This window comes from Coenobita brevimanus, unplaced genomic scaffold (assembly GCF_032717465.1).
Source record: "Coenobita brevimanus isolate Jiangsu-jjx unplaced genomic scaffold, ASM3271746v2 jjx.HiC_scaffold_2639, whole genome shotgun sequence".
Classification (NCBI taxonomy): domain Eukaryota; kingdom Metazoa; phylum Arthropoda; class Malacostraca; order Decapoda; family Coenobitidae; genus Coenobita; species Coenobita brevimanus.
In genome coordinates, this window is record NW_027643586.1 from 156,716 (window position 1) to 180,000 (window position 23,285).

The 23,285-nt window shown below is 41.4% G+C and overlaps 1 long non-coding RNA gene across 1 annotated transcript in view; it reads left to right on the plus strand.

The window, feature by feature from the left end:
- The first annotated feature begins 690 nt into the window (after positions 1-690).
- The window catches only part of LOC145389951 (uncharacterized), a 29,562-nt gene continuing 6,967 nt past the window's right edge, over positions 691-23,285 (plus strand). The window contains exons 1-2 of the long non-coding RNA XR_013895548.1: positions 691-1,132; positions 1,524-1,569. This is a non-coding gene — a long non-coding RNA (uncharacterized LOC145389951). The remainder of the gene's footprint in view (positions 1,133-1,523; positions 1,570-23,285) is intronic.

Consider the following 23,285-nt stretch of genomic DNA (forward strand, 5'->3'; position numbering starts at 1 on the left):
ATACTTGAATTAATTGCGGTATTTTCTTGAGGTTGTCAAATACTTTATCAGCTGACAGACCGGGCAACTGCGGGCTGATGTGTTCTAGGAAACTAAGATGTTTCAAAAACTTATTATTATACTTTCTCTCTCTCTCTCTCTCTCTCTCTCTCTCTCTCTCTCTCTCTCTCTGTAGGGTACGGATATGTTGATATTAGAGTTCATGGGTGAAATGAGGTCAAGGTGAAGGCTAGGGTGAATGACGAATGTGGGAAAGGGGTTAAGCTAGGGTGTGTTGGAGTATAAAATATTTGTGGTGTGTGTGTGTGTGTGTGTGTGTGTGTGTGTGTGTGTGTGTGTGTGTGTGTGTGTGAACAGAGGCAGGGTGGTTATGGGTGTAGATGGGTGTGTGAGTGTGGGTATTTGTGAGGGTTGTTAGTGAGTGTGTGGGTGTGGGTGTTGGATGGGTGAGGGTGTGGGAATGGGTGTAGGGGTAGGTGTGGGTGTGGGCCGGTGGTAGGAAGGATGTGGGTGGAAATCTGTGTGTTTACTGACGTATGTCTCACCTAGAAGATAATTTTATCCCTTAGTGTCTTGCAGGTGGCGTCGGGTAAACACTGCCACACTCTCACCCACACCCATATCCACACCCACATCCACACCCATACCTAAACCCACACCCACGCTCATTCCCTCACCCACACCCACGCACTAAGCACATACCTACACCGTTACCCAAGCCAACACCTACATCCACACGCCAAACCTATCCCGCACACACATCCATACCCACACTTACATCCTCACCCACACCCCAACCCACACTGGCCCCCCACACCTACACCTAGTACCCACACTTACACTGCACACTAGCCTATATCAACATCCAATCCAACACATGTCGAAAATACTTACACCACACACCCACAAGCCTAACCAAGTCTACTCCCATAGCTACACATACACACTTACTCCCACCCCATGCATTCACCCCACACCCCACTTCGTAGTGTGGAAAGCAGCAGTAATATTGTAGTAGTGAACCTCTCGAATGTATTTGTGGATAAGGGCATGTGAGCCAATGTCTTCTGGCACGGCAGCTAGCAACATCACACTTCATTCTCGCGGCTTTGTCTTCAGCTTTGTATGAGCTGTATGTCCACTCTGTTTAGAAAGTTTATTCTTCGTTAATTTCCACCGCAATCGCAAAAAAAAAAAACTTAGTACAATCATCATCATTATCATCTCATTATATTCGTTATCACTGTTTCTTAACATCACTCAATACCAACATCATTTTATAACTAACATCATTTCACCACTTCCTCCTCCTCCTCCTCCACCTCCCCCTCATCATCAACATCATCATCATCATCATCATCATCATCATCATCACTACCATGCTCCAACACCACTATTATCTTCCACACAGTATCAAAACCAATATCATTCAACCATAGTTATCATCATCATCATCATCATACCCTACCATAATAATCACCTGCTTCCTGAAATAGCTAACATTCTCTATCCTTTCTTTACAGGTAAGTGTCAGAGGAGTAACAAGGAACCACACCTGAAGTGAAGTAGGTGAGAATGGGGATCGCATTCTAGATGGCACAGGAGACTTCGTAACATCTCTTCATTATCGATTTATTTTGATTATTACACCCAAGAATTCTCTCGTAGGCTTTATATATCGTTTTAATATCGCCATGGTTTTGCAACAGTAATATACAAGAGGATACTGAGGTTTAAATGTTAGAATAAGTCACATAGGAAGAGGTGTTACGAAGCCTCCTACCCTAGGGTACCTAGAATACGACCCTGATATAATTATGTTACTTGTAATATCACGAAAAGTGCGATTATTCACATTGTCCATCCCCCCCTTCTCTCTCTCTCTCTCTCTCTCTCTCTCTCTCTCTCTCTCTCTCTCTCTTATCATTCGTTCCACTCGTTAAGGACCAATCTAGCTCCTGTCCCCGCACAACTGCCTTATCATACTCTGCCTCTCCTTGCCTCACTCTGCTTTTCCCTCCCTTACTATGCCTCACTCTGCCTCTCTCTGCCTTACCGTGCTTCACTCTACCTCACTCTGCCTCCCCCTTCCTCATTCTGCCACTGTTTGCCTCACTCTGCATCTCCTGTTGTCTCCCCCTGCCTCATTCTGCATCCTTCTTCTCCCTTCCTCCCTACCTCACTCTACTTCTTTCTGAATCTCATGCCTCACTCTGCTTTCTCTGCCTCATCCTTCGTGCCCTGCATCAGTCTGCCTCTCCATTCCTCACTGTACCCCTACCTGCCTCACCCACTCTCACAATGCCTCACAATGCCTCCTGTCTCTCTCTCCTGCCTCACCATACCCGCCCGCCTGCCTCACCCCTGCCTCACCCCACTGCCTCACCACCTTGCCTTACCCCTATCCATCACACTGCCTCACCACCCACATCTCATCCACCTTGTCTCTCCAACTAATCTATTTTTTTTTTTGTAAGTTCGACTCTCTCTCTCTCTCTCTCTCTCTCTCTCTCTCTCATATTTCTCCTTACCCATCGACCTGCCTGCATTTTTGCCTGCATATTTTTTTATATTTTCTTTTGACATGAAAAATTAATTAACGTGTGTAAAGAGAGAGAGAGAGAGAGAGAGAGAGAGAGAGAGACAGAGACAGACAGACAGAGGCAGACAGACAGACAGACAGACAGACGACAGACGGACAGACGGACAGATGGACAGACAGACAAAGAGACAGACAGACAGACAGTCACAATGATACATTAGGCAAGACTACACGTAAAAGGTGCTTGTTGAGGTACATGCCCTATCCTCTTGTATATTACTACGGCGCCAGTATCGATCAAGAGCCATACCACACTTAACTCGCTTCTAACCTTCCCCTACCACTATCGCAGCTACTATATTTACTACTACTATTATTACTACTACAATAACTACTACTACTACTGTACTACTACTACTGTTTCCCTTGAATGTACGCTGGCGAAAATATTAAATCGACAACTAAAAGCACAAGTTATCAGTGTATGATGAACTGCAAATATTTTTTAGGCCATTCCATTCTACCACTGGCACTACTCTTGTCAACACTAGTTTCTTATCTATATTTTCCTTATTTTCATATGTCCATCCTCAATCTTCTTCTCATCTCATTTATTTTCCTTTCTTCCCCTCTTTTCTTGTCTTTAATGAATCCCCTCTATTCGCGTTCCTTATCGTCTCTCCCTTCTTCCCTTTCTCTGATTTCCTGTCTCCCCCCCCCCGCTCTCTCTCTCTCTCTCTCTTCATATCTCATCCTCAAGATAGCTTTCAACTCCCAGCGTCCTCCTCCTCGCCTTTGAGTCAGGCTCCAGCTCTCATCCTCTCTCTTTATTTGCTTTCAAAGTTTTATCCCAGTTTGCGCTTCTCTTCACTTCCTGCCTCACAGAAAGTTTGCCCCTTCAGAACGATGTCGCGAGATTCCATTTTATTCTTGCTTTCTCTACACGATTATTATTCCTTTAGATTTTTTTTTTTTTTTTTTCGATCTGAAGGGCTGTGTGGCCACTATTGTCCCACTTCATACAAAGTTCTCTCTCTCTCTAATGGGATTAAATGCAGACACAATAGGAATTTATCTATTTCCGTCTTTCTATCGATCTCTTTTATTATATCATATTCTGAGAGCATATTCGGGGTTAATGCAAAATAATAATAGTAATAATAATAATAATAATAATAATAATAACATTGATAATGATATAAAAAAAAACTGAGATAATACTTGCTTTAAAACAAACCTTTATTCAGTCGAAATCTGTTTTCCAGCACTTATCCTGCATAATAACTCTCTTTGTATACAGCATGAAAATTAATTACCTTTATCTCCCTGACTATTATTAACAATTATTATTATTATTATTATGAAAAACCAATGGCATGAAGATTAACTGGACTTAGAAATATCAAGGAAATGCAGAGCTTCCCTTTTTGTTACTTTCGGGGCATCATTTTGTCTGTCCCCAGAGATCTCACCTTTTAAGAAGTTCGTTCATACTGGATCAGTTCTTAATTACTTTTGTTCCTAAAGACTCAAAGTTATATGCTTCGATAATTAAATGTCTGGGTGTTCGCTGTTTTGATCTCCAAATTTACTGAGTTTGTACTTTCATTTCTAAATGCCTTGACTCTATCAGCTTGGATGCCCAAATACTGTTTTATTTTTTTAACTGCACTGAATTGAATATAGTTTTCCTTCCTAATTTTTCGATTTCTAAATACTGCATCTCCCAAATGCCTTGATTTGTAAATGTTGCAGCTCCTAAATGTTTCAAGCCCATAATGTATCAAGTCTATATATACCAAGTCCTAAATACTTGAGATCCTAGATGCTTCGGGCGCCCTATACCCTAACAGCTTCGGATCTCAGACCCTGTAAGTTATCAGATGCTCGTTTTGGCCGACTGTGGCCGAGGCTGAGCGTGCGGCCGGTGTTCTCTGCACAGGGCGATTTGCATGGGAATATCTCCAGTGTGAAATGTCTGTCTCCTGGGAATTGTCTTTTCCTGGACGCTTGCAACAGGCCCTCCTCACAATATAACCAAAGCCAGACCATCACCATCCTCGAATTCCTCCTCACACGATGTCACTTTCCAGGGTCTGGAGTACTTTTCCTGGCCCTCTGCTATTTTCATGCGTTTTCTTTCAATTTGGGGGAGACTTTTAGAACTGTAGGAGTTAGGTATGGCCTTCATTAGCCCTTTGAATACGAGATACGGTATTCCTGTTGAGGACCAAATCTATGGCCTCATTTGGTGACGCTCGATAAGGCCGAACAGTCGCCCTCTTGGTGGCTGCAAGGCGAAATACTGTCTGTTCTCTAGGCCGGTATATACAGTATAGCTGCTCGTTCTGTAGTTCTGGACGATCGTCGGTACAAATTCTCGGCCCGAACACTAACAGACTCGTTCCATTTGCTCTGTTAACCCGGTCGGCTCGAGAACGTTCCTTTCTGTTTTAGTATTATCACCAGACGGGGTTATTCTTTCAGGGAATAATCGCTCTTCTTCGGAGGGTTTCATAGCATTCATTAACCCCTTCAATTCGAGAGTCTTTCCTGATTTGAGTAATATCGTCTGGAGGCAGCACTAATAAAAGATTAATTCCTCCAACTCCATTGGTCTCTCTCAAACCGAGCTGTTACAACTGATAACCAAATCTCAAAGCTTATGTGGTCTGCCTCTTTCCTTCAGTATTGGGAATGCGAACGTTTGACTTTAAGGCTCTTCGTAGGATCCGCTCTAGGAGGAGCTGAAGTGGAGTCTGGGAGTACTAAGACATTTGGATGGTGGTGCGGATGGTAGTGGCTGTGGTCTCTCTCTCTCTCTCTCTCTCTCTCTCTTAACCACAGCTATCTTAATCCCACGTACCCGCTTAATATGGAGGTTGTCCAGCTGTTAAATAACCTATATTAAAATAACTGGATGATGATACGATTACCTATCAGCCTGTGTAAACGACTGAAGAGAGAGAGAGAGAGAGAGAGAGAGAGAGAGAGAGAGAATGTGTGTGTGTGTGTGTGTGTGTGTGTGTGTGTGTGTGTGTGTGTGTGTGTGTGTGTGTGTGTGTGTGTGTGTGCGAGGCTTGTAATATGTGTTTTCATGTGTTCCTGATAAACGAAATTAACGTGGGTAATTGAAAGCGCGTTTCCATATTTAACGATTTTTATACTTGCTTATACATACCAAAATATACAAGCTCTGTACTCGTATATTTGTGTATGGGGGTGTATGTGTAGGTGAGTGTCTTTAGGACCTTGTGGTGATTTCCTAATAAAAATAATTACCGGTATGTTCTATATAACTTATCTTTATGTGTATTTTTATAGGTATTTTTATGCATTTATAGACGTGATCGTCCGTGTCTCGATGAAAATGTGATCGTGTGTTGTATTCGGGACACACACACACACACACACACACACACACACACACACACACACACACACACACACATGTATATCCATTAATAACCTACACACACTTGCGCACATGTTCATGTACCTCAACCACACCCATACCCACGCTCATTAATGCAACCAATATTTTTACACACACACACACACACACACACACACACACACACACACACACAGCCATCAACACATACACGCAGGTCCCCTCATGTGATAAGGTCAAGGTCTAAGCCATTAAAATTATTTGTGTGAGAGTATTTACGTCCCAGCACCAAGGGGTCAGCACGCAACCTTAGCTCACCTGGCCCCTCCGCACCCGTTGAGAGAGAGAGAGAGAGAGAGAGAGAGAGAGAGAGAGAGAGTGTTACAATGAACACGTAGCAAAGATGTATCATAGTTGTCTTCTATTTTACCTCTCAGTGTGCCGTATACTTATATTAATTAACGAGAGAGACCGGGCAGAGCGATAACAAAAACTTGCAAGGAGACTGTAAAGATAGGTTTTTGTCTTTACTTTAGCGTGTTCAATAATATGATGCATTTCTACTGTCAATTCATGCTGTCTCAAGAGTATTCTATTCAGATAGTTAAAGTTTTCGTATTGAAAGGGCTAACGAAGGCTATATTAGGTGAGGATGGTGAGCTGCCAGATAAAAGAAATTTCGGCCTGCAGTCCAGTTCTAGTTTCAGATGGGCCTGCGGTTGGAACAACTTAATACTATAAATATTTACATTTAAAGTGTCATCCTTGTCTTTGATAAAATAGTATAGGCATTGCCAGAAATTAACTAAAAAATTGGTTACACGGCTAAAGCGGCTAAGTGTGCATTGCTGTTATCATGCAAGTGGTATGGTTCGCAGTTTGCAAGTGGCTGCTAGTGTTGTATGTGATTCACTTACTCATAATGCCATTTCTGTGATGAGTAACGAAGTGCCCCTTTCAAGGCTGCAGAGTTAATTTCGATTTAAGTGGGTCAGCACACAGGCTTCTATGACTCACTCCCAAATGAAGTCAATCGTCTCTCCAGTATTTTATTCCCGCTGACGTCAGACGATAATGCCACGGCTGAGAGCGAATATAGAAGTCTGAGTGTTAATACTGTTAACAAAAACCCTCTCACGGTCGGGACGGCTCTAGTACTCCGTTCCAGTTGAGGTCAGACGATTTTCCCCAGCTGAGAGTGAGTCATACGAGCCTCATTGATATATACAGCTCCAGTTCCTAATTTACCTTGAAATCTTCCTGCTAAAAATGCACACTGACCCCTCTACTGACTAACCTGCTAGATCCGCTGAGATAACAATGAAAACACAGTACGGTATATCATAACAGTGGTGGAGGTGGGGTCTGTTTTTGTTTTGATCCCAGAATGCCTCCCCCTCTCTCTCTCTCTCTCTCTCTCTCTCTCTCTCTCTCTCTCTCTCTCTCTCTCAGCCCAATTTCCTCATGTATACATCTATCTCTTCCTTGCTCAGATGCTACCCTTTCTCCATCATAATCCGCCATAATCCGTCGCTCATATACAGTAGGTATCTGTTCACTAGCCTACTACGTTTAAGCAAAGCAGAATCAAACATTACTGCCAAATCTTTTCCAAAAACTGATTTAAAATTTGCTTACGTTGGGGTAACAAGTAAATTTTTTCCAGGCATTTTATAAAATGAACAATTGCAACTCTTCATTTCATCCCAGTACACTTTCCCTCTGCATAATCTCCAGTGGCTTCCTTCATCAGTATGAAATAAATATGATGCAGTACATATCAGAGACGTCCGGCGGCAGAAGGACGACTTAACCACAAGTGGCTTTTGAGATAATTTGACCTTACAGTTAATGAGTCTGTACCCCGTATGTGTAGGAAATATATGCATATGTGCTATCATTAGAGCTGCATGATCAAGGAGAATAATTTCCTTTAAAAAAATGGTATGTTCGTGCATTATTTTTCTCCAAAATCGTTGCCTAGCAACCCCAAAAATTTTCAGTGTGCAATAAAATATTGGTCTCGCTGTTATTGCATGCAAATGTGAGATACAATGTAATGAACACACTGGTTAAAAAAAAAATGTCATAAGTCACTTCCACGAAATTTGGCAAATTTTAAAATTATGGAAAATTCAAAAATCGAAAAAATACGCTACATGGCACCCTTTTTTTGGCAAAATTAATAAACACAATGAAAATTAAAGACAGGATAATGAACATATTGATACCAAAAACATGGTTGCAAACCGTGTTTCTAATTTTGGCAAACAGACAATTCATAAAAATTATGAAAACTCAAGTATCTGACAAAATCACTGTAACGTCACCCAAACTCAGATTTATGACCAGAAACACTAAAACATTTATGCCATTACTCATTTATAATAATAATGAATAATAGGACAATCTTTTCAGTTTGACACGTACCTTAGACTAATGCATAGTTGGGTGCCAGTGGAGACGTGAAGCGGTTCAATTATTCATACTCCAGGATGTCGTCGTCGGGGAACATCTCGTCTTCCTCGACGTCGACGGCCTGAGTCTGAAGGTCATCCTATTCAACCTTCCACTGTACATAGGATAGAAGTCTTGGTACTGGGGAGGCACGAAGTTGCTCTGGAACATGACATCACTGAGCTTCTCTGAAGCAATCTTGACAGGCGTCGTAAACTTAGGGGGCAGAGGGAATGTGGAGAGGTCAAATTTATCAGAACAGACACCTGATTTGCCCTTCAGCATTTTGACAAATTTGGGCACCTGAATCCCGTAACCGTCCTTTGTGACGAAGCCCATCAGGTATTCATTATTCACAATGAACATATTAGCATCATGGAAACCAGACCTCTTCATTCTTGACTTGGTGATGTAAGACTGCAGGGAGGTGAAGGCTAGGAAGTTATCCCGAGACATCTCGGTATTGGAGAAGGGATTCTTGGTGCGGGACTCTCGTACAAAGCCTATGAAATGGTCATCACTGTACACCTCCCTATGCCTCACTTTCAACTCGATGTTTCCAAAGTCATGGTCACACAGCAGGTAAGAGAGGCCAGACACCATGAAATAGTGTTCAATGGAATCAAAACGCCCACTGTTTACCAGGCGCAAATACATAAGAACAATGTTGATTTTTTTTTTTTTTTTTTTTTTTTTGTCCACTGTAGTTGTCACTAAAAATCACGAGTCACTAACATGGTCATGAATGTATATACTTGTACAAGCAACTAGCAATCTCATCCGACCCTCTCCGCGCCACTGTTTAGTTCCACACATGCATGTACCCCGTGCCCTGTTTAATCTCATGTATGCCAAAATAATAGTTCCATAGCTTACTTACATCTGTTGTCAACTTTGGGGTGATTTCAGCCTGTCGCAGACCCATTGCAACAGGCCACCTCGCCATCCTTGTTATGTTTGAACGACTTTAGGAGTTTCTGCCCAGCACTGGCCCTGATCGTCATGTACACAATAAGTTCTAGGTTAATGTTACGTATCTTTGTCATAAGGGTCTTCATTTTTCATGTCATTCTTAAGTTTATCACACAAATTACAGGCACCAGACAGGGGAGGCTCAAATCCAATGCTGAACTCGTTGTTGACATTCTCTCATACATGTCAAGAGAAACAGCTTCTTGTGGCATGCCTTTGGTGGCCAGAAACTCCTTGTAGAGCTTGTACATGGCTCTAATGTTCATTCTTGTAGGCAGGTAGCGACGTCGGAGGCTTTTGGCACGAGAATAATGGCTACTTGCTGTTTCTAGGCTGTGTTCCCTCACTAATTCCTTCTGCTCAGGCTCGGTCCTGTTAGCAGGTTCACGCCTCCCACGCTTGTCTCCCTCCAAAATGCCCGATTCGGCCACCTTTGACAGTGCCACCCTCACCCGTTTCTCTGAAATGCCGTGAATATGGGAAAAGGCAATGCGACAGATTTTTGTTTCCTGTCCCATGGCCATCACACTGCACAGCAGGTTCTGTTTCTGCCTGCTCTTCTTCCCCTTCACTCGTGAACACTTCACATGACTCTCGTGCACACGGCCCACTATGTATGCAGATCTGGGCATAACAGTCCTTTAATGTCCAGAACTGATGTAAAATGTCATTAATGTTCTCCACGCCAACACAGATAAAGCACTTATCCAAGCATGTACAGGGAGACCCTACTCGTCGCGCTTCTATGTTCTCGGTCGGCCTCACCACTATCCCTTTTACGCTAAGCAGCCACTTGTTTCCACTCAAAATGGTGCTGTTGTGGCTTTCTTGTGACCTTCGACATTCACCCTCACTTTCAGCATCACTAGACGACATCATCGAGCGTTAATCCACGTAAAGGTGGCAGAAATAGGAGAAGTTTAAAGTTACATCCACCTCTTCTCTTGTGCACCCGGGCTGGCTGTCCAGCGCTCGTGCTACGGACCTTGGGATTGGCCGAGCCAGCTCCTGTAAACACAGGAAGATGAATGCCGCCACGCTATTGGCTCGTCAACCCTCCCTTCTGCCACAGAGACAGTCCCGGATTTAGTATGCTGTTTCTGCTGTCAAAAACACCTGGCCTTGACCTTTGATGTAGAGGGGAATAAGGGCCGATTTCGCTTGGCTTTTTACACCACGTGAAGCGTATAGTCTGACATGATAAACAGATAAATCTCATTTTCGGTTCTTTGGCTAGGTCGTCCTCACAGAGTTATACATATAGAGTGCGCCACCCTGGTTTGAAAGTGACGCAACCGGAAGTGGCTCAGCGGCCATATTGGGATGCCCAGTCTCACGCTCAATTCAAAACAGGTAAGATGTTCTCGCTTCTCTGTGATCAGGAAATAAAATAGAATGTAAATATATTCAAGCACTGCATCAACTTCAAGAAGAGGAGGGCCTTCATTTAGGAAATAAACTCAGGGATATCCATCTTTCAAGGCACACTCAAAAGATGAAAGTAAAACTTGCTGCGCAAACACTGAGTTCTAGTGTAGCTGATGCATTAATCTTCTGTCGGGATTCATTACATCTCCCACAGTTTAAGGATTGTCAGGGTACAGTTAAATTTCTGCAAATGGCTGATAAACTTTTTGATGTACTGAACTCGAGAAACAAATTTGCTAGAGGAATGAAAGCAGCACTTCAACCTGAGACAGAAGTAGTTTCAATGTCATTCTTAGATCAAGCATTTGCTTATCTAATGACTATCACTAATTCTGATGACATCCTCATGTACAAAACTTCTAGAAAGACACCTTTCATTGGTTTTTTGGCTGCCATTAAGAGTGTTCAGGCACTTTATAAACAGTTTGTAGGTGTAAATAAGCCACTCCAGTACTTTCTAACTTATAAGCTGTCACAGGATCACTTAGAACTCTTTTTCTGTGCAATTCGAGCATCTGGTGGCTTTCGAAATAACCCTTCTGCGTTAAACCTCATGGCAGCATACAAGAGACTCCTTCTGAGGCATGAAATAAAAACGTCAAACGGGAATGTCTCTGCACAAGACCTCACTGAAGTGCTCACATCTGCAACATCTAGCAGTGTCATGAAGAAAGCTTTAGAGGATAAAACTGAAGATATTATGATGGCAAGAAGATATGATATCATTCCTCGTAGTCCTGCCCAAGAAGATCATGATTATGTAGACTGTCCAAACTTTACAGATGTGTCATATTATAAGGAAGCTGCAGTAGGTTGCATTGCCGGATATGCAGTTAAAATGGTAAAGAGAAATATTTCATGTCCAGACTGCTTGTCTGCACTTACAGCAACAGAAATTAAGAACAATGATAAAAGTTGTGCATTGATATTGGTTAAGGACAAAGGCGGCTTGATAAAGCCCTCTATGAGTGCTGTGTCTGTCTGCAGATCCACAGAGAAAATATTTCAGAAAATGTTGAAAAGTCATGACAAAGAGCTACGTAACATTCCCAGAATTTCCTCTCTAGTTGCATATTCTGTATTGAAAGAGACTGGTAGCACTGCATTTAAAATACATAATTCCCATATGTTTGAATGTTCACCTGATAATAATCACATTTTTTCTCTTATTAAAGCAGTGGTGCTTGCATATTGCAAGATACGTTTGCATCATCTTGCAAAAGCAACCACTGCTAAAGTAAGAGGCTGTTATGTTAGGAAAACACTAAGTTAGTATTATTTAAGAACCAGTAAGTGAGGACACTCACCATCCACTCAATTAATGTTAGCTATTAATAAATTGGTATATGTTCGCTTCTAATCGTTGATTTTTGTGTATCCAAAGTAAAATGGTCCGTAGAGACAAGGTAAGGGGACCGGGAATAACTTTTCTTCTCACTTCATTCAGAGCGCAATAGTAATAGAGAAAAGGCCTAAAATAGCTAAAGTAATTATACTGATAACTGCTCTATCTATTTACATCAGGATATACTGCAAAAAACACTCGGGAAAGGTTAGTATTTGTGAATTATGATGAGCTGTACGGGAAGGTCGGGACTCGGTAGAGTGGGCATCCTAAGATGGCCGCCGCGCCGGGCCCGCTGGCTTCACTTATCGCCCATACCACAACACAGGAACGCGCGCTCTATATGTATAACTCTGTGGTCGTCCTCCTGCCATACGAAGAACTGGTTTTGGCAAAACAAGTTCTCCGTATGGCAAATCCATATTGCGGTTATAAATTTATTATATTGTCATGTGACGACTATAATGCTACACAAAAATAATTTCATGTGGAAATATAATAATAAAGCTGATGTATTATGTTGCCCTCGTAGAAAGCTATATTTTAAATCATTTTTCAAAACAGTACCATGCATTAATTTATTTTGCCGTGAAGACCCGCACTGCAGCAACGAAATTGTATGATAAAAATCAATACCACAACCATGAATTTATGTCGATGCTTTGCCGACCTATATTGCAACAACAAATTTATACTGCGTTGTGTCTTGCCCGGGAGTTATGATAGAGACGTGGCCAGCCGGTTAATGGATCCAATTTCACCGGAGCTGATGACTGGAATTAAATATAATACCAGACCCGCTGCCCCCTTACAAACTGGCCTCTTTCGTGACTGCCCGCTTAAGTCATTACCCGCCTAGCTCATGCAGCTTATGCTCCTATTATATGCGCCAATTCAGGGGTTAGTTAGTAGATTTCGTAGCGCCAGTTCCTTAACAATTTATTTGACATACTGCACTTTAACTTCCTGCCTTACCATTATTCATACCATTTGTCATGATTTGCATCAGTAACACATAAAGTGAAATATGTAGAATAAATCGCTAAGGAACTGGTGTTACAGTCTCCATAGGCACCAAAATACGACTCACTGTCTGTTGTTAGCGACTCAGTCCGACTTGATACCCACCTAGCCCATACTGCTTATATTCTGAATACATGTGTTTAAGACTGGTATTCTAGGTAGCACTGGATTCTTCATAGTACCTTCTAACCACTTTATATAGCATATTACACCTTAAAATTCCAGTTTAAGCTGTTTATATTGTTTCAGTTTCGACAAAACTTCACGCACTCTACCACCCACCTTTTCACTGTCGCAGCTGTCCCAGAAGTATGGCCAAAACACGCCCTCAAAGAACACCAATCTGCAACCGACACAGAATACCAGCTATTAGACTCTTACAATGGCTCCGTTTGCAGAGCATCGTGAAAATCGTTTATGAGGATTCAGAGTTTTGTTCTATGGCATAAATGCACTCATACATATATACATGCAAACCCAACTCAGTAGTATAGTTGATAGGAGAAACAGTACGAGAATGGTTGCTTTGTATTACATGAGAGATTAGGAAGTAGTATTGTTGAAACTGTTGTTATTTTTACTGTTGTTGTTATTTCATAGAAGGGGGAGGGGGTAGAGAACAATGCGTAACTCTACAGTGGCAGTGGGACCCCCAGGACAGGTGGTCATCACTGTGACAAAAACTGGAGTGACTCACAAGACGACACAGCTGCACTAAGTTATGTTAAGAGTGAGGGGGAGTAGAGTGAGAGAGTGGGGTGTGAGAGACGAGTGTGTGTGTGAGAGAGGGGTGTGTAGGGATGGGTAGTTTGTGAGAGAGGAGAGTGAAGGAGTGGTATGCTAGGGAGCGATGTTTCACGGAGTGCTAAATGGATGAGTGAGAGAATGCTGTATAAAGGAATGGTGTGTGTGTGTGTGTGTGTGTGTGTAAGAGAGAGAGAGAGAGAGAGAGAGAGAGAGTTAAGTGAGGGAGTGTTGTATGAGTTTTTATGAGGTGGTCTGGCGCTGTGGGTTGGATGGTACACTCCACAAAGAATTAACAAAGGCTCGCTAACCCAAATATGCAAGCTTTACAGTTTCCTTGTTTAGAGTTCTTTGCCCTTCCTCAGCCTCCCCTACTCATACCTAACCCATCCTAACTAAAGCTATCCTAATCTAACCTACCCCACCCTATTCTACTCTAATCAAACCCAATCCAACTTAATCTGTCTGCTCTACCTCACTCTAATCTAAGCCCAACCTACCATAATCTAACTTAACTTTCCCAACTTTAACAACTTCAGTTAGCCTAACCTAACCTAACCTGAACTGAATTAAGCTAACCTATTATCATAAAGCCTGGATAATTAAAAACAATATTTACTCTCTCTCTCTCTCTCTCTCTCTCTCTCTCTCTCTCTCTCTCTCTCTCTCACACACACACACACACACACACACACACACACACACACACACAAAACTCCTACAAAACCACCACAGTCAGTCCCAATCCCTCACCGTCTGACAGCCAGCCCTTCCACCATATAATCACAGTCTCCAACACCACCACCATTCTCTTATCACTCTTGCCTCTTCTTTTATTAATCCGTCTGTCTGTTCCCTGACGCCTCATCATGTGATAGTTGGCTTCAGTTAAATAGGCAACGCTATATTATTGCAACCCTCCATTTGACCAAGCACATACCCCTCACCTCTTTGCACACCTAACCAAGCGCATAACAGCCCTCACCCCCCACCCCCCCGTATAGCACAGAGACATTAATACTTATAAATAATAAGTAAATAATAGAAAATTTCAATGGTTTGTCCATAGTAAACACAACCTGGGCCTTCCTTGCGCAGGTCGCATTGAAAATATTGAACATTATTTTTTACTTTTTCATTATTAAAAAAAAATAATAATAAATAAATAAAAATAAGACACAGCATTCTACCTATCAGAAGGCACCAGTTTACTATAAGAAACATGACAATGTGAAATTTCATGACTCTATAGTGAATACTTTCTGAGTTCTTGCCCGGAAACGAAATCTCTACTCCCTGCCTGCCGCCAGACTCGACTGACGGACACCTATTGATCCCAGTGATAACAACACACTCCTCTGTTACTGTCAGGTGGAGGGTAAAAACCGTAACTTATGTTGTGAAAAATAGCGGTATATCATCATCATCATCATTATCATCATCATCATCACCCCATCATCATCATCATCATCATCATCATCATCATCATCTTCACCCCATCATCATCATCATCATCATCATCATCTTCACCCCATCATCATCATCATCATCATCATCATTACAGTCGCCATCCTCATCGTCATCGTCGTAATCGTCAATCAAAATTTTTATTATCTCACCTTTACCATCGTCATCATCATCTCCGCGTATCAAAATTCATTTATCCGCAGAACTACAGTACTACTCTCTGGAATTCACTTCCTGGGAGTTATTTCCCACAAACATTAAATCCACTTCAATTTAAATCCCGTTCTTATATATTATGAATGGAGGATGCCTTTAGGCACATGAACGTTTTTTTTTTTTTCGTCTGTTTTTCCTTCCTCCATTCATTATCTTAAAAAAAAAAAAAATCATCATTGTCATCATCATTATCGTCGTCGTCGTCGTCGTAATCCTCATCATCATTATTATTACCATCCTCATCATCATCATCATCATCATCATAATTATTATCGTCATTGTAATCGTCATCATCATCGTCACCATAATCATCATTATCACTGTCAGCCATTGTATCCTCATCATCAACCGTGAGAAAAAAAAAAAAAAAAAAAAAAGTCAATCACAGCACAGCATCTTCCATTGTAATATGCAAAATAAATCGCCCAGGCAGAGGTGCTACTACCCCTGTCAGTGCCATCTTATCCGGTCATCTATCTTTCCTCTCGTCTAGACGTGTTAATGTTTCTCCTTGAAGATATTTTTAGTTTCTTAATTACAAACCATTCTATCTCAATTTGTTAAGGGAACTGTGGGATATTAAAGAGAGCAATTTTGATATAGTTTATTTGTTATTCAGAAAATGACCATCACAAAAACAATAACAGCAACTACAACGCCATTACTACTGTTACTGATGGTGCTACTACTGGTACCCTGCTACTGCCACTATTGATGATGATGATGCACCTACTACTATTTACTACTCTACCACTACTATGGAATTACGCCACTGCTACTACTACTACTACCACTACTGCTACTACTACTATTATGACGACTACTACTATTACTATAGGTTTTACTTATCACTTTCATCGCGTTAATACAGTAATTACAGAGACCATAGTTATCACTATTCAGACAGTTAATTAGCCAGAGAGAGAGAGAGAGTAGTACTCCATTGCACATTAGGCTTGATAACAATTCCTCGTCGATTTATTTCGCATTAGGCAACACCTCGACATCCTCTTTGCTACGCTTGTCGATATATGAAAAGTAATCTAAATTAAATCACAAACCCGGGCAGCGCCATCAAACAGTTGTATCAATAGCACTGCATAAATCCAAAGAATGAACATTCTCTATAGGACAAGCGTCATACTGACATCACACAGTTGTATCAATAGCACTGCATAAATCCAAAGAATGAACATTCTCTATAGGACAAACGTCATACTGACATCACACAGTTGTATCAATAGCACTGCATAAATCCAAAGAATGAACATTCTCTATAGGACAAGCGTCATACTGACATCACACAGTTGTATCAATAGCACTGCATAAATCCAAAGAATGAACATTCTCTATAGGACAAGCGTCATACCCCTACCTCATCCATGTTAACACTGATCTGGGTACGGGCAAGGTGGGTACGGGATGACATGATGTCGGACGGCGAAATTGCCAATTATCTCACTTTCAATCCCTGTTTCGCTTAATTTTGCGTTTTGCAGACGTCAGATTATTTACATGTGCAGCTACAATTCTTTTACACCCTCTGTTATTTACTAGCTTGTATCCATTGCGATATTAGTTCATACTCTGTGTAGCTAAATTAATCTATCGTCATTCTAGAAACTCATGTATCATGGCCTCCCTTGTACTCACAAATATTGCCACTTTATTTCAATCTTTTATATCCCCTTCGCAGTAATATTTGCTAACCTAATCATGCTTAACGTACTAAATTTGGTTGCTTTCACAGAACTATGTAAAATTAATAGGTAAATATGCAATTTCCAGCAAGAAAAGACAAGATATAATTCTCTTTCATTATCGTACACGTGACATCTTAGTCCTTGTGATATCGGAAAAATGGCGGCCAGTCCCCGCCTTATAGCGTGGGGAACACGACGCCAAGTGCACGACAATTAAAACGGATCATATCTTTTGCTTGCAGAAATCGGGGGCATATTAACCTTTTAATCCTACAGATTAACGTGAACGATATATAAATTAGTACGTTAAACATAGTTAGAACAGCAAATATTGATTGTAAAGGAGGATATAGAAAACAAAACTTAGGTGGCAAAACATGTAATTACAACGGCGGCCATCTTAGTGTAGTTGGCAGAATGATGATACATATATTTATCTGTGTTGAGTTTGAACTACTCTGGTAATGGATATCAAATTTGTGACTAGGGACGGGTGCAAATAAATTTCACTGATAGAATTCAAGCTTTGTATGTATAGCATTAACCTCGTTCATTTTCTCAAAGCCATTTCATAACATGCTATGTCTCAGCTGTTGCCATATAGTGTTCATAAATAAATGAAAACATGTTTAAGCTAGGGTTTTATGCTGCGCTGTTGATGGAACTGGCAGCAACAGCGCAGCATAAAACCCTAGCTTAAACATGTTTTCATTTATTTACGAACATCCCTCCTGTTTTATGCTGCCATGTTGATGGAACTGGCAACAACAGCGCAGCATAAAACCCTAGCTTAAACATGTTTTCATTTATTTACGAACATCCCTCCTGCCTCTATTCTCAAGAAAATCGTCTGGCTTCAACCAAATCTCTCCTGTCTTTTTTCAACTCAAGAAAATCATCTGTGTCTTTAAGAAAATCCTTACTGTCTTTATTCACGAGAAAATCGTCTGTGTCTTCACGAAAATCCATCTGTCTTTATTCACCTTAAAAAGACCGTCTGTAATCAAGAAAAGTCCCCCCCTATCTCTATTCTCCTCAAGCAAATCGTTTGTGTCTTCAAGAAAATCCCTCCTGTCTTCAGGAGCCTTAAGAAAATCCTCTGCCTAAAACCGTCGTTAGTCATCGTCTCGGTTCTAAATTTTCTTATGTCAATGTCTTTCTACAGCACTACTTCGTGACTAACATCAAGTTCTATAGTATTAAAATATTACCACAATTCAGCACTCAATATGGAGAGATGGCGATTTCAGGCCAAGTTAAAGTGAACAAAGAATAACAGCTTCAAATAATAACCTAAAATAACAGTGAAAATAACTTAGAACCGAGGCAACGCTATGCTGATGCAACTCTCCTTCTGTCCAAACACATACCCCTCACCTTCACCTCCCTGCACACCTAACCAAGTACATAACGGCCGTCACCCTCCCCTCCCCTGCATAACAGAGACATTAAAAACTTTTCAGTAGTTTATCCATGGTAAACGTAACCTGGACACTTCAGATTCATTGCACAGGGTGCACTGAAGTCTGAGAAAATTGTTTTATCTTTTCGTTATATTACAAAAAAAAAAAAAGAATTTCATTTATCAAAAGGCACCAATACACTAAAAGACACATGACTATGTGAAACTTCATGACCCTGTAGTTAATATTTGCTCCGGAAACGAAATCTCTGCACCACGTATTGTTGTTGATCCCAGTGATAACAATACCCTCCTTTGACTTCGTCAGGTGAAGGGTAAAAAAAAAAATAATAATAACATGGGTAGGGAAGGAATTCAGGAGTGCGAACTATGGTGGAGGATGAGGTAGAAAATAGAACAAGACAGAATTAGAAACGAAAAAAGGGAGGACAAAGAGACTATTAAAAGGCAAATGATATGGCAAAATTAAAAAGAGACAGAAAAGGCTGACCAGGGGTTAGGCAGAGGTAAGAGAGCAGGGGAAGGAGAAGAAAGGCAGGGGTATCCACTTCAGTTTAAATCCCGTTGTAATATTTTATGAATGGAGGATGCCTTTAGGCACATGGACTTTTTTTTTCCCTTTGTTTTTCCTTCCTCCATTCATTACCTTCAAAAAAAAAAAAAAAAATCATTGTCATCATCATTATCGTCGTCGTCGTCGTCGTAATCCTCCTCATCATTATTATTACCATCCTCCTCCTCATCATCATCATAATTATTATCGTCATTGTAATCGTCATCATCGTCACCATAATCATCATCATCACTGTCAGCCATTGTATCCTCATCATCAACCGTGAGAAAAAAAAAAAAAAAAAAAAAGTCAATCACAGCACAGCATCTTCCATTGTAATATGCAAAATAAATCGCCCAGGCAGAGGTGCTACTACCCCTGTCAGTGCCATCTTATCCGGTCATCTATCTTTCCTCTCGTCTAGACGAGTTAATGTTTCTCCTTGAAGATATTTTTAGTTTCTTAATTACAAACCATTCTATCTCAATTTGTTAAGGGAACTGTGGGATATTAAAGAGAGCAATTTTGATATAGTTTATTTGTTATTCAGAAAATGACCATCACAAAAACAATAACAGCAACTACAACGCCATTACTATTGTTACTGATGGTGCTACTACTGGTACCTGCTACTGCCACTATTGATGATGATGATGCACCTACTACTATTTACTACTCTACCACTACTATGGAATTACTGCCACTGCTACTACTACTACTACTACTACTACTACCACTACTACTACTATTATAACGGCTACTACTATTACTATAGGTTTTACTTATCACTTTCATCGCGTTAATACAGTAATTACAGAGACCATAGTTATCACTATTCAGACAGTTAATTAGCCAGAGAGAGAGAGAGAGTAGTACTCCATTGCACATTAGGCTTGATAACAATTCCTCATCGATTTATTTCGCATTAGGCAACACCTCGACATCCTCTTTGCTACGCTTGTCGATATATGAAAAGTAACATAAATTAAATCGCCGAATCCTTCCTTTTCTGTCGGTGCACAAACCCGGGCAGCGCCATCACACAGTTGTATCAATAGCACTGCATAAATCCAAAGAATGAACATTCTCTATAGGACAAGCGTCATACCCCTACCTCATCCATGTTAACACTGATCTGGGTACGGGCAAGGTGGGTACGGGATGACATGATGTCGGACGGCGAAATTGCCAATTATCTCACTTTCAATCCCTGTTTCACTTAATTTTGCGTTTTGCAGACGTCAGATTATTTACATGTGCAGCTACAATTCTTTTACACTCTCTGTTATTCACGAACTTGTATCCATTGCGATATTAGTTCATACTCTGTGTAGCTAAATTAATGTATCGTCATGCTAGCAACTCATGTATCATGGCCGCCCTTGTACTCACAAATATTGCCACTTTATTTCAATCTTTTATATCCCCTTCGCAATAATATTTGCTAACCTAATCATGCTTAACGTACTAAATTTGGTTGCTTTCACAGAACTATGTAAAATTAATAAGTAAATATGCAATTTCCAGCAAGGAAAGAAAAGATATAATTCTCTTTCATTATCGTACACGTGACATCTTAGTCCTTGTGATATCGGAAAAATGGCGGCCAGTCCCCGCCTTATAGCGTGGGGAACACGACGCCAAGTGCACGACAATTAAAACGGATCATATCTTTTGCTTGCAGAAATCGGGGGCATATTAACCTTTTAATCCTACAGATTAACGTGAACGATATATAAATTAGTACGTTAAACATAGTTAGAACAGTAAATATTGATTGTAAAGGAGGATATAGAAAACAAAACTTAGGTGGCAAAACATGTAATTACAACGGCGGCCATCTTAGTGTAGTTGGCAGAATGATGATACATATATTTATCTGTGTTGAGTTTGAACTACTCTGGTAATGGATATCAAATTTGTGACTAGGGACGGGTGCAAATAAATTTCACTGATAGAATTCAAGCTTTGTATGTATAGCATTAACCTCGTTCATTTTCTCAAAGCCATTTCATAACATGCTATGTCTCAGCTGTTGCCATATAGTGTTCATAAATAAATGAAAACATGTTTAAGCTAGGGTTTTATGCTGCGCTGTTGATGGAACTGGCAGCAACAGCGCAGCATAAAACCCTAGCTTAAACATGTTTTCATTTATTTATGAACATCCCTCCTGTTTTATGCTGCCATGTTGATGGAACTGGCAACAACAGCGCAGCATAAAACCCTAGCTTAAACATCACTGTCATTTCTGTACGTCTGAGCCGGCGAATATCTTCCTCCTTCACTGCCCAGGTCTCACTGCCATACAGCATTACACTCCTAACACATGCTGCATACAGCATTACACTCCTAACACATGCCACATACAGCATTACACTCCTAACACATGCCACATACAGCATTACACTCCTAACACATGCCACATACAGCATTACACTCCTAACACATGCCACATACAGCATTACACTCCTAACACATGCTGCATACAGCGTTACACTCCTAACACATGCCACATACAGCATTACACTCCTAACACATGCCACATACAGCATTACACTCCTAACACATGCCACATACAGCATTACACTCCTAACACATGCTGCATACAAAGACCCCTTAGCACGTAGGGAGAGCGCTCTCAGTGTCAGGAGAGGCAACAGCTCCCTGAATTTCTTCCAACCACTCCTCACCCCAGCCACAGAGCTGCTCCAGCCCCACCTCCAGCACACAACATGTCTCCCAAATAACAAAACTCCTCCACACACTCAAGAGACCAGCAAGTTCAGTCCTTTCACACCTGACAATCTCCACCTGCTTTCCCCGACACACCGCACACATGAAATCAGCATTATCTCGCAGTCTACCTCTAATATCACTACATCTCTTGTGCACCCACTTATCACAGACACTGCACAAGATGGAATTACTTCCCACGTTCCTGTGGCAAATTGCACATGGCCACCCCCCCTCATCGTTGTACCGCCACCACCCCTAGGTATCATTACTTTTTTATCTGCATATACAGTATATATATATATATATATATATATATATATATATATATATATATATATATATATATATATATATATATATAACCTTCCTTATAACTAACAGACATTCTCTTGCTGTTTGTTTTCTTTTGTACTCCATTTGTACTCCCTTTGAACTCCATTTGTACTCCCTTTGTACTCCCTCTCGTGCCAGTAATGAAGTCATCACAGGGTAAGTAGTTCTGTCCACATTTGACAAAGTGGAGGGAGGGAGGGAGGGAGGGAGGAAAGGAGAGAAGGAAGGAGGGAGGGAGGGGAGGAAGGAGAGAAGGAGGGAGGGGAGGAAGGAGAGAAGGAGGGAGGGAAGGAGGGAGGGAGGGAAGGAAGGAGAAAAGGAGGGACGGAGGTAAGGAGACAGGGAGAGAGGGAAAGGAGGAGGGATGGAAGGAGGGAGAGAGAGAGAGAGAGAGAGAGAGAGAGAGAGAGAGAGAGAGGAGGGAGGGGAGAGATTATGTGGTACCGGGTAGTTGCAGTTGTTGTGGTAGTGGTGATTGTGGTAGTTGTGGTTGTGGTGGTAGTGGTAATTGTGGCTTGGAGGATCTTCATAACTCTCTCTCTCTCTCTCTCTCTCTCTCTCTCTCTCTCTAACATCCTTCCTCCTTCCTTCTTCACCTCCCCATCTCTTCCCTTTCCTCCACTATTCTCCTTCTTCCCTCCCTCCCTCCCCTCTTCCTCCCTCCCCTCCCCCTCTTCCTCCCTCTCTTCCTCTGGGTCCATCTCTCAGCGCCCTTCCCCTCTCTTTCTTATCAATCAATCAATCATTTCCTGTGGCACCCTCGGGGATGCATAGGGCCTCGATGAACTCACACCACCACATCCTATCTTGTGCTAACTCCTCAAGATCTCCCCAACACTCATCTCCAGCTTCCCGTCTCATTGTCCTCACCCACGTCTCTTTTGGCCTTCCTCTACCTCTCCTACCAAGTGCCACCCACCCTGGTGTACCTCGTACTATTCCCTGT